Below are 12,034 nucleotides of genomic sequence, written 5' to 3'. Positions count from 1 at the left end.
GCGAAGTCTTAAGTTAAGCTTTTGTATTAAATTAGGCTGTTGTATTTTCCTGTGAAGTCTTAAGTAGTTAAGCTTTTGTATTTCAATTGAAGTCTTACTTAAGCTTTTGTATTTCCCTGTGAAGTCTAAAATAAAGCTTTTGTATTTCCCTGTGATTTTTTAAGTTGAGCTTTTCGTGTGAAGTCCTAAGTTAATCTTTTATATTTCCCTGTGAAGTCTTAAGTTGAGCTTTTGTATTTCACTTTGAAGTATTAAGTTGAGCTTTTTTATTTCCATGTGAAGTCTTAAGTTGAGCCTTTATATTTCCCTGTGAAGTCTTAAGTTAATCTTTTATATTTCCCTGTGAAGTCTTAAAGTGAGCGGTTGTATTTCCCTGTGAAGTCTTAAAGTGAGCGGTTGTATTTCCATGTGAAGAATTAAGTTAAGCTTTTGTATTTCCATGTGAAGTCTTAACTTAAGCTTTTGTTTTTCCCTTTGATGCCTTAAAGTGGTTGTATTTCCATGTGAAGTCTTAAGTTAAGCTTTTGTTTTTCTCTGTGATTTCTTAAAGTGGTTGTATTTCCATTTGAAGTCTTAAGTTAAGCTTTTGTATTTCCCAGTGAAGTCTTAAGTTTATCTTGTGTATTTCCCTGTGAAGTATTAAGTTAAGCTTTTGTATTTCCCTTTGAAGCCTAAAAGTGAGCACTTGTACATGTATTGCCTGTTAAAGTATTATCATCAGTACATGTTGTTATTGTGGCTTATAACAAAACTCTTTGAATGGAATGATGTTCCATAGTATAAGTATCTATCTCTATGTAGAAGTATGTACTTCTTGTCATTGAATTTCACAAAAAATATTTTTTCAATTGCTTATTTGCAGCTTTTTTAGCAATCAACATATTGAGTAAAGCGCCATTCTTTTTACATCTTGCTCGATAAAGTGGTAGAACACAATAACTCACATATAAGTATAATGTTATAGTCATAACTAATTATTTGTGTTCCTTATATCTTTGCAGACAGATAATAACCTTTACTTCATGACCCAGTTAAACATGAAACTCTCCCTGGACGCAATCAACCAGTGGTTTGGAACAAGTTATAGATGATCAAGGGGAAAGATCATGAACAATAAAAATTTTAATCTGAGAATCAAGTGCCTAATGTTATACATGATCATAAATTGCCATTGCTTAGTCTGTTATAAAACAGAATCATCATGAAAACATTATTGATTCCTGTCATAGTCTTTAAATGGACCAGTTAACATTTGTCTGAAACAGTGGCTATTTTACTTATTTTAATTATATCATAAAATAATATACTTGAAGTTCCATATTTTGGCAGGTTTTATATTTTAAATTGCATAAAAATTAGTGCTAACAATAATGTATTAGTCAAAGTTAGCTAATAACAAATTGATAAATTGTGAACAAAAAGCAATTTTGATAGCCCCATGCTTATAGCCTTGTGTTGATAGCCACTTGCTTATAGCCATGTAATGATAGCCACGTGCTTATAGCCTTGTGTTGATAGCCACTTGCTTATAGCCATGTAATGATAGCCACGTGCTTATAGCCATGTGTTGATAGCCACAGGCTTATAGCCATGTGTTGATAGCCACATGCTTATAGTCATGTGTTGATAGCCACATGCTTATAGTCTTGAGTTGATAGCCACATGCTTATAACCATGTGTTGATAGCCACGTGCTTATAGCCTTTTGTTGATAGCCATATGCTTATAGCCTTTTGTTGATAGCCATGTGCTTTTAGCCATGTGTTGATAGCCACATGCTTAAAGCCATGTGTTGATAGCCACATGCTTATGGCCATGTGTTGATAGTCACATGCTTATAGTCATGTGTTGATAGCCACGTGCTTATAGCCATGTGTTGATAGCCACATGCTTACAGCCTTTTGTTGATAGCCACATGCTTATAGCCATGTGTTGACAGCCACATGCTTAAAGTCAAGTGTTGATAGCCAGGTGCTTATAGCCATGTGTTGATAGCCAATGCTTATAACCTTGTGTTGATAGCCACATGCTTATAGCCATGTGTTGATAGCCACGTGGCTATGCTTATAGCCTTGTGTTGATAGCCACATTCTTAAAGCCGTGTGTTGATAGCCACATGCTTATGGCCATGTGTTGATAGCCACATGCTTATATCCATGTGTTGATAGCCACATGCTTATGACCATGTGTTGATAGCCACATGCTTATTGCCATGTGTTGATAGCCACATGCTTATTGCCATGTGTTGATAGCCACATGCTTATGACCTTGTGTTGATAGCCACATGCTTATTGCCATGTGTTGATAGCCACATGCTTATTGCCATGTGTTGATAGCCACATGCTTATTGCCATGTGTTGATAGCCACGTGCTTATAGCCATGTGTTGATAGCCACATGCCTATAGCCTTTTGTTGATAGCCACATGCTTATGGCCATGTGTTGATAGCCACATGCTTATAGCCATGTGTTGATAGCCACATGCTTATGACCATGTGTTGATAGCCACATGCTTATTGCCATGTGTTGATAGCCACATGCTTATTGCCATGTGTTGATAGCCACATGCTTATTGCCATGTGTTGATAGCCACGTGCTTATAGCCATGTGTTGATAGCCACATGCCTATAGCCTTTTGTTGATAGCCACGTGTTTATAGCCATGTGTTTATAGCTACATGCTAATAGCCTTGTGTTGATAGCCACGTGCTTATAGCCATGTGTTGATAGCCACATGCTTATAGCCATGTGTTGATAGCCACATGCTTATAGCCATGTGTTGATAGCCACATGCTTATATCCATGTGTTGATAGCCACATGCTTATAGCCATGTGATGATAGCCACATGCTTATAGCCTTTTGTTGATAGCCACGTGCTTATAGCCATGTGTTGATAGCCACATGCTTATAGCCATGTGTTGATAGCCACATACTTATAGCCATGTGTTGATAGCTACATGCTTATAGCCTTTTGTTGATAGCCCCATGCTTATAGCCATTTGTTGATAGCCGAATGCTTATAACCATGTGTTGATAGCCACATGCTTGTAGCCTTTTGTTGATAGCCACGTGCTTATAGCCTTGTGTTGATAGCCACTTGATTATAGCCATGTGTTTATAGCCACGTGCTTATAGCCATGTGTTGATAGCCACATGCTTATAGCCATGTGTTGATAGCCACATGCTTATAGCCATGTGATGATAGCCACATGCTTATAGCCTTTTGTTGATAGCCACGTGCTTATAGCCATGTGTTGATAGCCACATGCTTAAAGCCATGTGTTGATAGCCACATGCTTATAGCCATGTGTTGATAGCTACATGCTTATAGCCTTTTGTTGATAGCCCCGTGCTTATAGCCATTTGTTGATAGCCGAATGCTTATAACCATGTGTTGATAGCCACATGCTTGTAGCATTTTGTTGATAGCCACGTGCTTATAGCCTTGTGTTGATAGCCACTTGCTTATAGCCATGTATTGATAGCCACGTGCTTATAGCCATGTGTTGATAGAACATGCTTATAGCCATGTGTTGATAGCCACATGCTTATAGCCTTGTGTTGATAGCCACATGCTTATAGCCTTTTGTTGATAGCCATATGCCTATAGCCATGTGTTGATAGCCACATGCTTATAGCCAAGTGTTGATAGCCACGTGCTTATAGCCATGTGTTGATAGCCACATGCTTATAGCCTTGTGTTGATAGCCACATGCTTAAAGCCTTGTGTTGATAGCCACATGCTTATAGCCATGTGTTGATAGCCACGTGGCTATGCTTATAGCCTTGTGTTGATAGCCACATTCTTATAGCCATGTGTTGATAGCCACATGCTTAAAGCCATGTGTTGATAGCCACATGCTTATGACCATGTGTTGATAGTCACATGCTTATAGTCATGTGTTGATAGCCACGTGCTTATAGCCATGTGTTGATAGCCACATGCTTACAGCCTTTTGTTGATAGCCACATGCTTATAGCCATGTGTTGACAGCCACATGCTTAAAGCCAATTGTTGATAGCCACGTGCTTATAGCCAAGTGTTGATAGCCAATGCTTATAACCTTGTGTTGATAGCCACATGCTTATAGCCATGTGTTGATAGCCACGTGGCTATGCTTATAGCCTTGTGTTGATAGCCACATTCTTAAAGCCATGTGTTGATAGCCACATGCTTATGGCCATGTGTTGATAGCCACATGCTTATAGCCATGTGTTGATAGCCACATGCTTATGACCATGTGTTGATAGCCACATGCTTATTGCCATGTGTTGATAGCCACATGCTTATTGCCATGTGTTGATAGCCACATGCTTATTGCCATGTGTTGATAGCCACGTGCTTATAGCCATGTGTTGATAGCCACATGCCTATAGCCTTTTGTTGATAGCCGCGTGTTTATAGCCATGTGTTTATAGCTACATGCTTATAGCCTTGTGTTGATAGCCACGTGCTTATAGCCATGTGTTGATAGCCACATGCTTATAGCCATGTGTTGATAGCCACATGCTTATAGCCATGTGTTGATAGCCACATGCTTATATCCATGTGTTGATAGCCACATGCTTATAGCCATGTGATGATAGCCACATGCTTATAGCCTTTTGTTGATAGCCACGTGCTTATAGCCATGTGTTGAGAGCCACATGCTTATAGCCATGTGTTGATAGCCACATGCTTATAGCCATGTGTTGATAGCTACATGCTTATAGCTGTTTGTTGATAGCCCCGTGCTTATAGCCATTTGTTGATAGCCGAATGCTTATAACCATGTGTTGATAGCCACATGCTTGTAGCCTTTTGTTGATAGCCACGTGCTTATAGCCTTGTGTTGATAGCCACTTGCTTATAGCCATGTGTTGATAGCCACGTGCTTATAGCCATGTGTTGATAGCCACATGCTTATAGCCATGTGTTGATAGCCACATGCTTATAGCCATGTGATGATAGCCACATGCTTATAGCCTTTTGTTGATAGCCACGTGCTTATAGCCATGTGTTGAAAGCCACATGCTTATAGCCATGTGTTGATAGCCACATGCTTATAGCCATGTGTTGATAGCTACATGCTTATAGCCTTTTGTTGATAGCCCCGTGCTTATAGCCATTTGTTGATAGCCGAATGCTTATAACCATGTGTTGATAGCCACATGCTTGTAGCCTTTTGTTGATAGCCACGTGCTTATAGCCTTGTGTTGATAGCCACTTGCTTATAGCCATGTGTTGATAGCCACGTGCTTATAGCCATGTGTTGATAGAACATGCTTATAGCCATGTGTTGATAGCCACATGCTTATAGCCTTGTGTTGATAGCCACATGCTTATAGCCATGTGTTGATAGCCACATGCCTATAGCCATGTGTTGATAGCCACATGCTTATAGTTATGTGTTGATAGCCACGTGCTTATAGCCTTGTGTTGATAGCCACATGCTTATAGCCTTTTGTTGATAGCCACATGCCTATAGCTATGTGTTGATAGCCACGTGCTTATAGCCAAGTGTTGATAGCCACGTGCTTATAGCCATGTGTTGATAGCCACATGCTTATAGCCTTGTGTTGATAGCCACATGCTTATAGCCTTGTGTTGATAGCCACATGCTTATAGCCATGTGTTGATAGCCACGTGGCTATGCTTATAGCCTTGTGTTGATAGCCACATTCTTATAGCCATGTGTTGATAGCCACATGCTTATGGCCATGTGTTGATAGCCACATGCTTATAGCCATGTGTTGATAGCCACATGCTTTTGGCCATGTGTTGATAGCCACGTGCTTATATCCATGTGTTGATAGCCAAATGCTTATTGCCATGTTTTGATAGCCACTTGCTTATTGCCATGTGTTGATAGCTACATGCTTATAGCCTTTTGTTGATAGCCACGTGCTTATAGCCATTTGTTGATAGATGAATGCTTATAACCATGTGTTGATAGCCACATGCTTGTAGCCTTTTGTTGATAGCCACGTGCTTATAGCCTTGTGTTGATAGCCATTTGCTTATAGCCATGTGTTGATAGTCACGTGCTTATAGCCATGTGTTGATAGCCACATGCTTATAGCCATGTGTTGATAGCCACATGCTTATAGCCTTGTGTTGATAGCCACATGCTTATAGCCATGTGTTGATACTCAAGTGCTTATAGCCATGTGTTGATAGCCACATTCTTATAGCCATGTGTTGATAGACACATGCTATTAGCCATGTGTTGATAGCCACATGCTTATAGCCACATGCTTATAGCCTTGTGTTGATAGCAACAAGCTTATAGCCATGTGTTGATAGCCACATGCTTATAGCCATGTGTTGATAGCCACGTGCTTATAGCCATGTGTTGATAGCCACATGCTTATAGCCATGTGTTGATAGCCACATGCTTATAGCCATGTGTTGATAGCCACGTGCCTATAGCCATGTGTTGATAGGCACATGCTTTTAGCCATGTGTTGATAGCCACATGCTTATAGCCATGTGTTGATAGCCACATACTTATAGCCTTGTGTTAATAGCTACATGCTTATAGCCATGTGTTGATAGCCACGTGCTTAAAGCCATGTGTTGATAGCCACATGCTTATAGCCATGTGTTGATAGCCACTTGCTTATAGCCATGTATTGATAGCCACTTGCTTATTGCCATGTGTTGATAGCCACGTGCTTATAGCCATGTGTTGATAGCCGCAAGCTTATAGCCATGTATTGATAGCCATGTGTTGATAGCCACATGCTTATAGCCATGAATTGATAGTCACGAGCTTATAGCCATGTGTTGATAGTCACGTGCTTATAGCCATGTGTTGATAGCAACGTGCTTATAGCCATGTGTTGATAGCCACATGCTTATAGCCATGTGTTGATAGCCACGTGCTTCTAGTCATGTGTTGATAGCCACGTGCTTATAGCCATGTGTTGATAGCCACGTGCTTATAGCCATGTGTTGATAGCCAAGTGCTTATAGCCATGTGTTGATAGCCACGTGCTTATAGCCATGTGTTGATAGCCACGTGCTTATAGCGATGTGTTAATAGCCATGTGTTGATAGCCATATGTTGAACTGCCACACCCACTAGTAGCCATGTTTTTCCACTGACGGAACCATATCCGAACTCGGCCGACATATGATAATAATACATGTTCTGAGTAAATTTCATCATGATGGGATCAAAAATGTGACTTCTAGAGTGCTAACAATGTTTCACTATAGCCGTATAAGGCAAACTGCCCGCCCCTTGGTTTCCATGTTTTAGGGCCAGAACCATTTTCAAACTCGATAGAGATACTATAAGAACAAATGTTTATACACAATGTCATCAACATTGGAAAAAAAATTGGCTTCTAGATTGTAAACAAGCTTTTTCTTTAATTTGACCCATCGACCTATTTTTTTACCTCACATGATCCATCGTTGAATTCGGCCGAGACATCATTGCGACAAATCGTCTGACCAAGTTTCATGAATATTGGAAATAAATGTGGCCTCTAGAGTGTTAACAGGATAAATTGACGATAGATGACGCACAACGAGCGACGGACAAAAGGCAAATTAGATGCTCAGCTTTTGCATATTGTGCTTTCATGAGCTAAAAACAAGTGGCTGTGTTTATACAAATTTTTTTTTATATATTAGTAAAAATCATAAAGCCAATAATTTAACGGAGTATTAATAATTTTACATAACTGTTCGTGTTCATATATAGTTAAATTGTTGTTTTTTGTATGACTTTAGACAAATTTGTAAGTGAACCATTATAAAAGCTTATCAAGTAGATGTCAGTCTGTCTGTAAGTCAATTCGTTTGTCCCTCCCTCTTTCCAATCACCCATTCATCCGAAACCCACCCAAATCTATCCATCCATCCTGCCATCAATCCATCCTACCGGTATACCATCCTCCGTCCACCCATCCATCCATTTTAAACTTTGATTATTGAACAAATACAAGTGCAATAAAACTTGTAAGCTTTTAAAACCTTTTCCTAACGACACACGCATTTTATCCCGTTTTCATGATGTCAATGATTTATCATAAATTCAAATGAATCTCAAAGCCCCAATCAACAAATGACTAAGGCACTACATGAGCACACATGATGCCCAAACTGATTATATGGTTTCTTTATCATTATATTTTGAAATTAAAGACAATGATTTAATGAACTAGTGGTTAAAATGACTAGATATAAGCATTACAATATGTTTACTAACTGGTGAAAATGTGTGAAAAATTAATAGCAAAATTACATGAAATTCAAGTATACCAATTGGTATATTGATTAATTTTGATTAGAAAAAATCAATTACTTTTAGCTGTTTTATAACTGATCATGTAAAATATACTGTAATAATGTAGGTCATCATGTTGACAAAGAATGACAAAGAATGTTCATATTAGAGCACATAAAAAGCGGTAATCACGAACACCGGAATCAGGTAACTATAATACACCCAGGCTAATATAAGTCCTTCAAACGAGGCTTTATCACATTTAAAAACTCGGGCTTCACACAATCAACAGTCAAACAGGTTGAGTTGTCACCTTCCCATGTGACACTTATCGTCGTTATCTCGTAAAATGTGCATCATGGAAAGAAAAACAGGATCTTTGCCCACGATAACGACATAATGATCTTTGGACAATAGACCATGTTTGATCTGCGTCATAACTGGTCTCAAGTTAAGTCTACCTGCAGAAAAAAAGATAATCAGTATCAGCGTAAGATTACTAAAGAGACTGCGTGTCAATTAAATTATTTGCTGAATTGTTGTTTCATGCCCAAGCTTGACACAAAGAGTTATTGAACACAGATATAAAATTAATAAGCAAACACAACATGGTGACTTGAACAAGATAGCTAAGTTGATAATATCGCATGGACTCGTATTTGGAAACACCTGAAAGATAAATGTAATCATGAATCCCCATGAAGCAAACATTGTCTAACAATAGCAAACATTCTCATGAAGTTGCAGTACATCGATGTGCAATGGTATAACTATGCTGTATTTTTCTTAAGATTTCGTCTTTTACAGAGAACATGCAGAGGAAGGGGTTATGCATTCATTTTTAAGATTGAAGAATTTGTTCCGAGATATATGTAATACAATGCTATAAAGAAAAAGAAAAACTAAAGTGAATCATGTCGCTCATCGAAGAAAAAAAACAATGCGCGTTGATATTGTTTCGTATAAAAAGTGTTGCCTTTTGTTTTCTGATCATTTTATTTTGTTTTTCGCGCAGATTTCCCACAAACCAATATAATCGATCAGGATATGTCCGGCTATAGTTGTACATACAGCGCAAACTATGATTCGCTGCCGGGCGATAACAAACGTCTACGATGAACAATAGGGTGGTTCCGTAACTGGCGAGACTGGTTAAAACTGGATTCATCAATTTTCATTTACAGCCTGTTATGTTTAATCCACGATTCGCCTCATGCCCCCTTCAAAGAAACTAAAATGATTTATATCGATCTTTCAAATGGCATAGGAATTAAAGATTTCAATTATCAAGCAGTCTGGAGCCGAATTCAAGCACATTCTAAGCATGTTTTAAGGCTATGGTCAAGAATACCGGGGTAAGCATTTTTAAGCACTCCATATTTTTTAAGTACTTTTCAAGGTAAATCTTTATTTTCAAGCACTTTTTAAGGTCTGTGCGAACCCTGTTAAGGTTGAAAATTGTATGATCCTGTTTGTCAAAAAGTCTTAGATTATTTGTTTTGATTACCAAATTATATGTTATTGTTTACCATATAAACTGTTCATTGGTGAACTATCATGTCTTGAAACATGTTTTATAAAGTTTGTCAAAACATTTAGCCATATAAATAAACCACTGATCGTGTGTGTTCATTTATTATGACAGGCGGTAATATATAACTTTTGTTGATGTAGCTCATCATACACATAATTGTGAAACCCATTTACATGAAAAATAAGATTGTTGGTTGCTATGGAGACATTTTTTGGCATTAACTTCTTTGTTGATCCAAAGATCTATTAATATATATATATATCCATATTAATAGATCTTTGGTTGATCTAATTAATTCGATTTATATGAAAATGTTATTATGTTTATTTTAATTGATTTATAGAAGGTACCTTGTAATGCCTTAAAATTAATACATGTTCATCTTTGTTTGTTCTGAATTAGAAGTACATGTCGTTATTATTTGTGTTTATTTATGGAGGTTTTACTATGTGGGTTTCGTAAACAAATAGTAGTTAAATAGTTTTTTCAAATAATGTTGTTCTTTTTCATGTTTGATATGTATGCGAAAGGATTTACTGATAAAATAAGGTGTTTTTGCTGTTCAAAACAGTAAAAATCGATATTTTATCTTTTTGTTGCCTTGGTAACCATGATTACCATCAGCAAAATGTCTGTACATTAACTTTTTTACCAGCATATATGTATGGCACTTTTAAATTCCATGTATAATGTTTACGTTGGGCGAAGTCTTTAATGGATTGAAATAAATACACTGTAAAATATGTGGATCTTTTCAAAAAAAGGACATGTTGCACTATAACTCAACCTATTTTCTTAGATTCTTTTTGTTACTATGTATTAAATAAATATCATGTTGAAACAAAGATTTTTTATTGTAAGCAGTTTTTTCATATAATTGACATAAACGTAAATATTAAGTTTTTTCCTGATATTTAGACAATTTTAATGAAAATTTTCTATTTTATGTAAATTCGTTACCATAGCAACCACTGTGTTCAAATGTTTGTTTTTGTTTGAACATAAAATGTGAAAAACATGGCCAGTTCTATGAATGCATTGAATCTATGTGTGAATGCTATACAGTAAATGCATGTATACTGTATTTACAAAAGAGTTTGTTGTCAATGTCAATTGATATAGAAAACCATTATTTAGCTATAAGATCGTATAAAGGGTGCATTTGTTCAAAACTCATTATTTCAAAAACTATTATAGTTAGAAATCTAGATCTTTGGATTTGACTTATGCTTCCATTCATCTTTTAAAAAATGACAAAAAAAGAAAATGTGAATTTTCCTCGTTTGTACTAATTTTTGTAGACTATGACACATATGTATATAGTGAAAACATGTGAACACTCTAGAAGTCACATTTTTGGCCCAATTTTCATGAAATTTGGTCAGAACATTTGTTTCCTTGATATGAGAGTTGAGTTCGAAAATGGTTCCGGTCAGTTGAATATCATGGCTGCCGGGGGGGGGGCAGTTTTCCTTATTTGGCTATAGAGAAACCTTGTAAACACTCTGGAAGTCACAATTGTTGCCCAATCATCATGAAAGTTAGTCAAAACATTGGTTTTATTGATATCTCGGACGAGTTCGAAAATGGTCCAGATCGGTGAAAAAACATGGCCGCCAGTGGGCGGGGCATTTTCTCTATATGTATATAGTGAAAACATGTGAACACTCTGGAAGTGACATTTTTGGCCCAATTTTCATGAAATTTGGTCAGAACATTTGTTTCCTTGGTATGAGAGTTGAGTTCGAAAATGATTCCGGTCAGTTGAATAACATGGCTGCCGGGGGGGGGGGGGCAGTTTTGTTATACTTATATAGTAAAAAAGACTTGTGAACACTCTAGAAGTCACATTTTTTGCCAAATCATCAGATTGTCCAAATTTTCATTATATTATACAAAATCCTGGTAACACTCTAGAGATCACAATTTTGTTTCAGATTTTATGAATCTTGGTTATAATATTTATTTGTGTAAGCAAAGTTTGATGTTTGTTAAGGGGGGTCAACTCAAAATATAGGTCACCAGGTCAAATCTTACAAAAACAAAAACACTCCATAGGCAAGAGTTTTGGTTCAATAATGATGAAACTTGACCAGGATGTTTGTCTGGACAATATCTAGGTCAAGTTTGACGTTTGGTAAAGATTGAATGAACCGACTCCTATCAGGTGAGCGAACTAGGGCCATCTTGGCACTCTTGTTTCTGAAGTAAGGGTCAAATGACACATTCGCAGTATATTTAGTGACCGCCGTCGTTAACGTCAATGACAGTTATTAAACT

General features: G+C 37.3%; 2 protein-coding genes across 9 annotated transcripts in view; one reads left to right on the top strand and one right to left on the bottom strand.

The window, feature by feature from the left end:
• The window catches only part of LOC127832613 (protein O-glucosyltransferase 2-like), a 209,525-nt gene that overhangs the window by 76,853 nt on the left and 120,638 nt on the right, over window positions 1–12,034 (bottom strand). The window lies entirely within an intron of this gene.
• The window catches only part of LOC127832615 (F-box only protein 15-like), a 126,569-nt gene that overhangs the window by 47,650 nt on the left and 66,885 nt on the right, over window positions 1–12,034 (top strand). The window lies entirely within an intron of this gene.

This window comes from Dreissena polymorpha, chromosome 5 (genome assembly GCF_020536995.1).
Source record: "Dreissena polymorpha isolate Duluth1 chromosome 5, UMN_Dpol_1.0, whole genome shotgun sequence".
NCBI lineage: Eukaryota > Metazoa > Mollusca > Bivalvia > Myida > Dreissenidae > Dreissena > Dreissena polymorpha.
The sequence above is the reverse complement of the archived record's forward strand: the minus strand, read 5'-3'. Positions and strand labels throughout refer to the sequence as shown.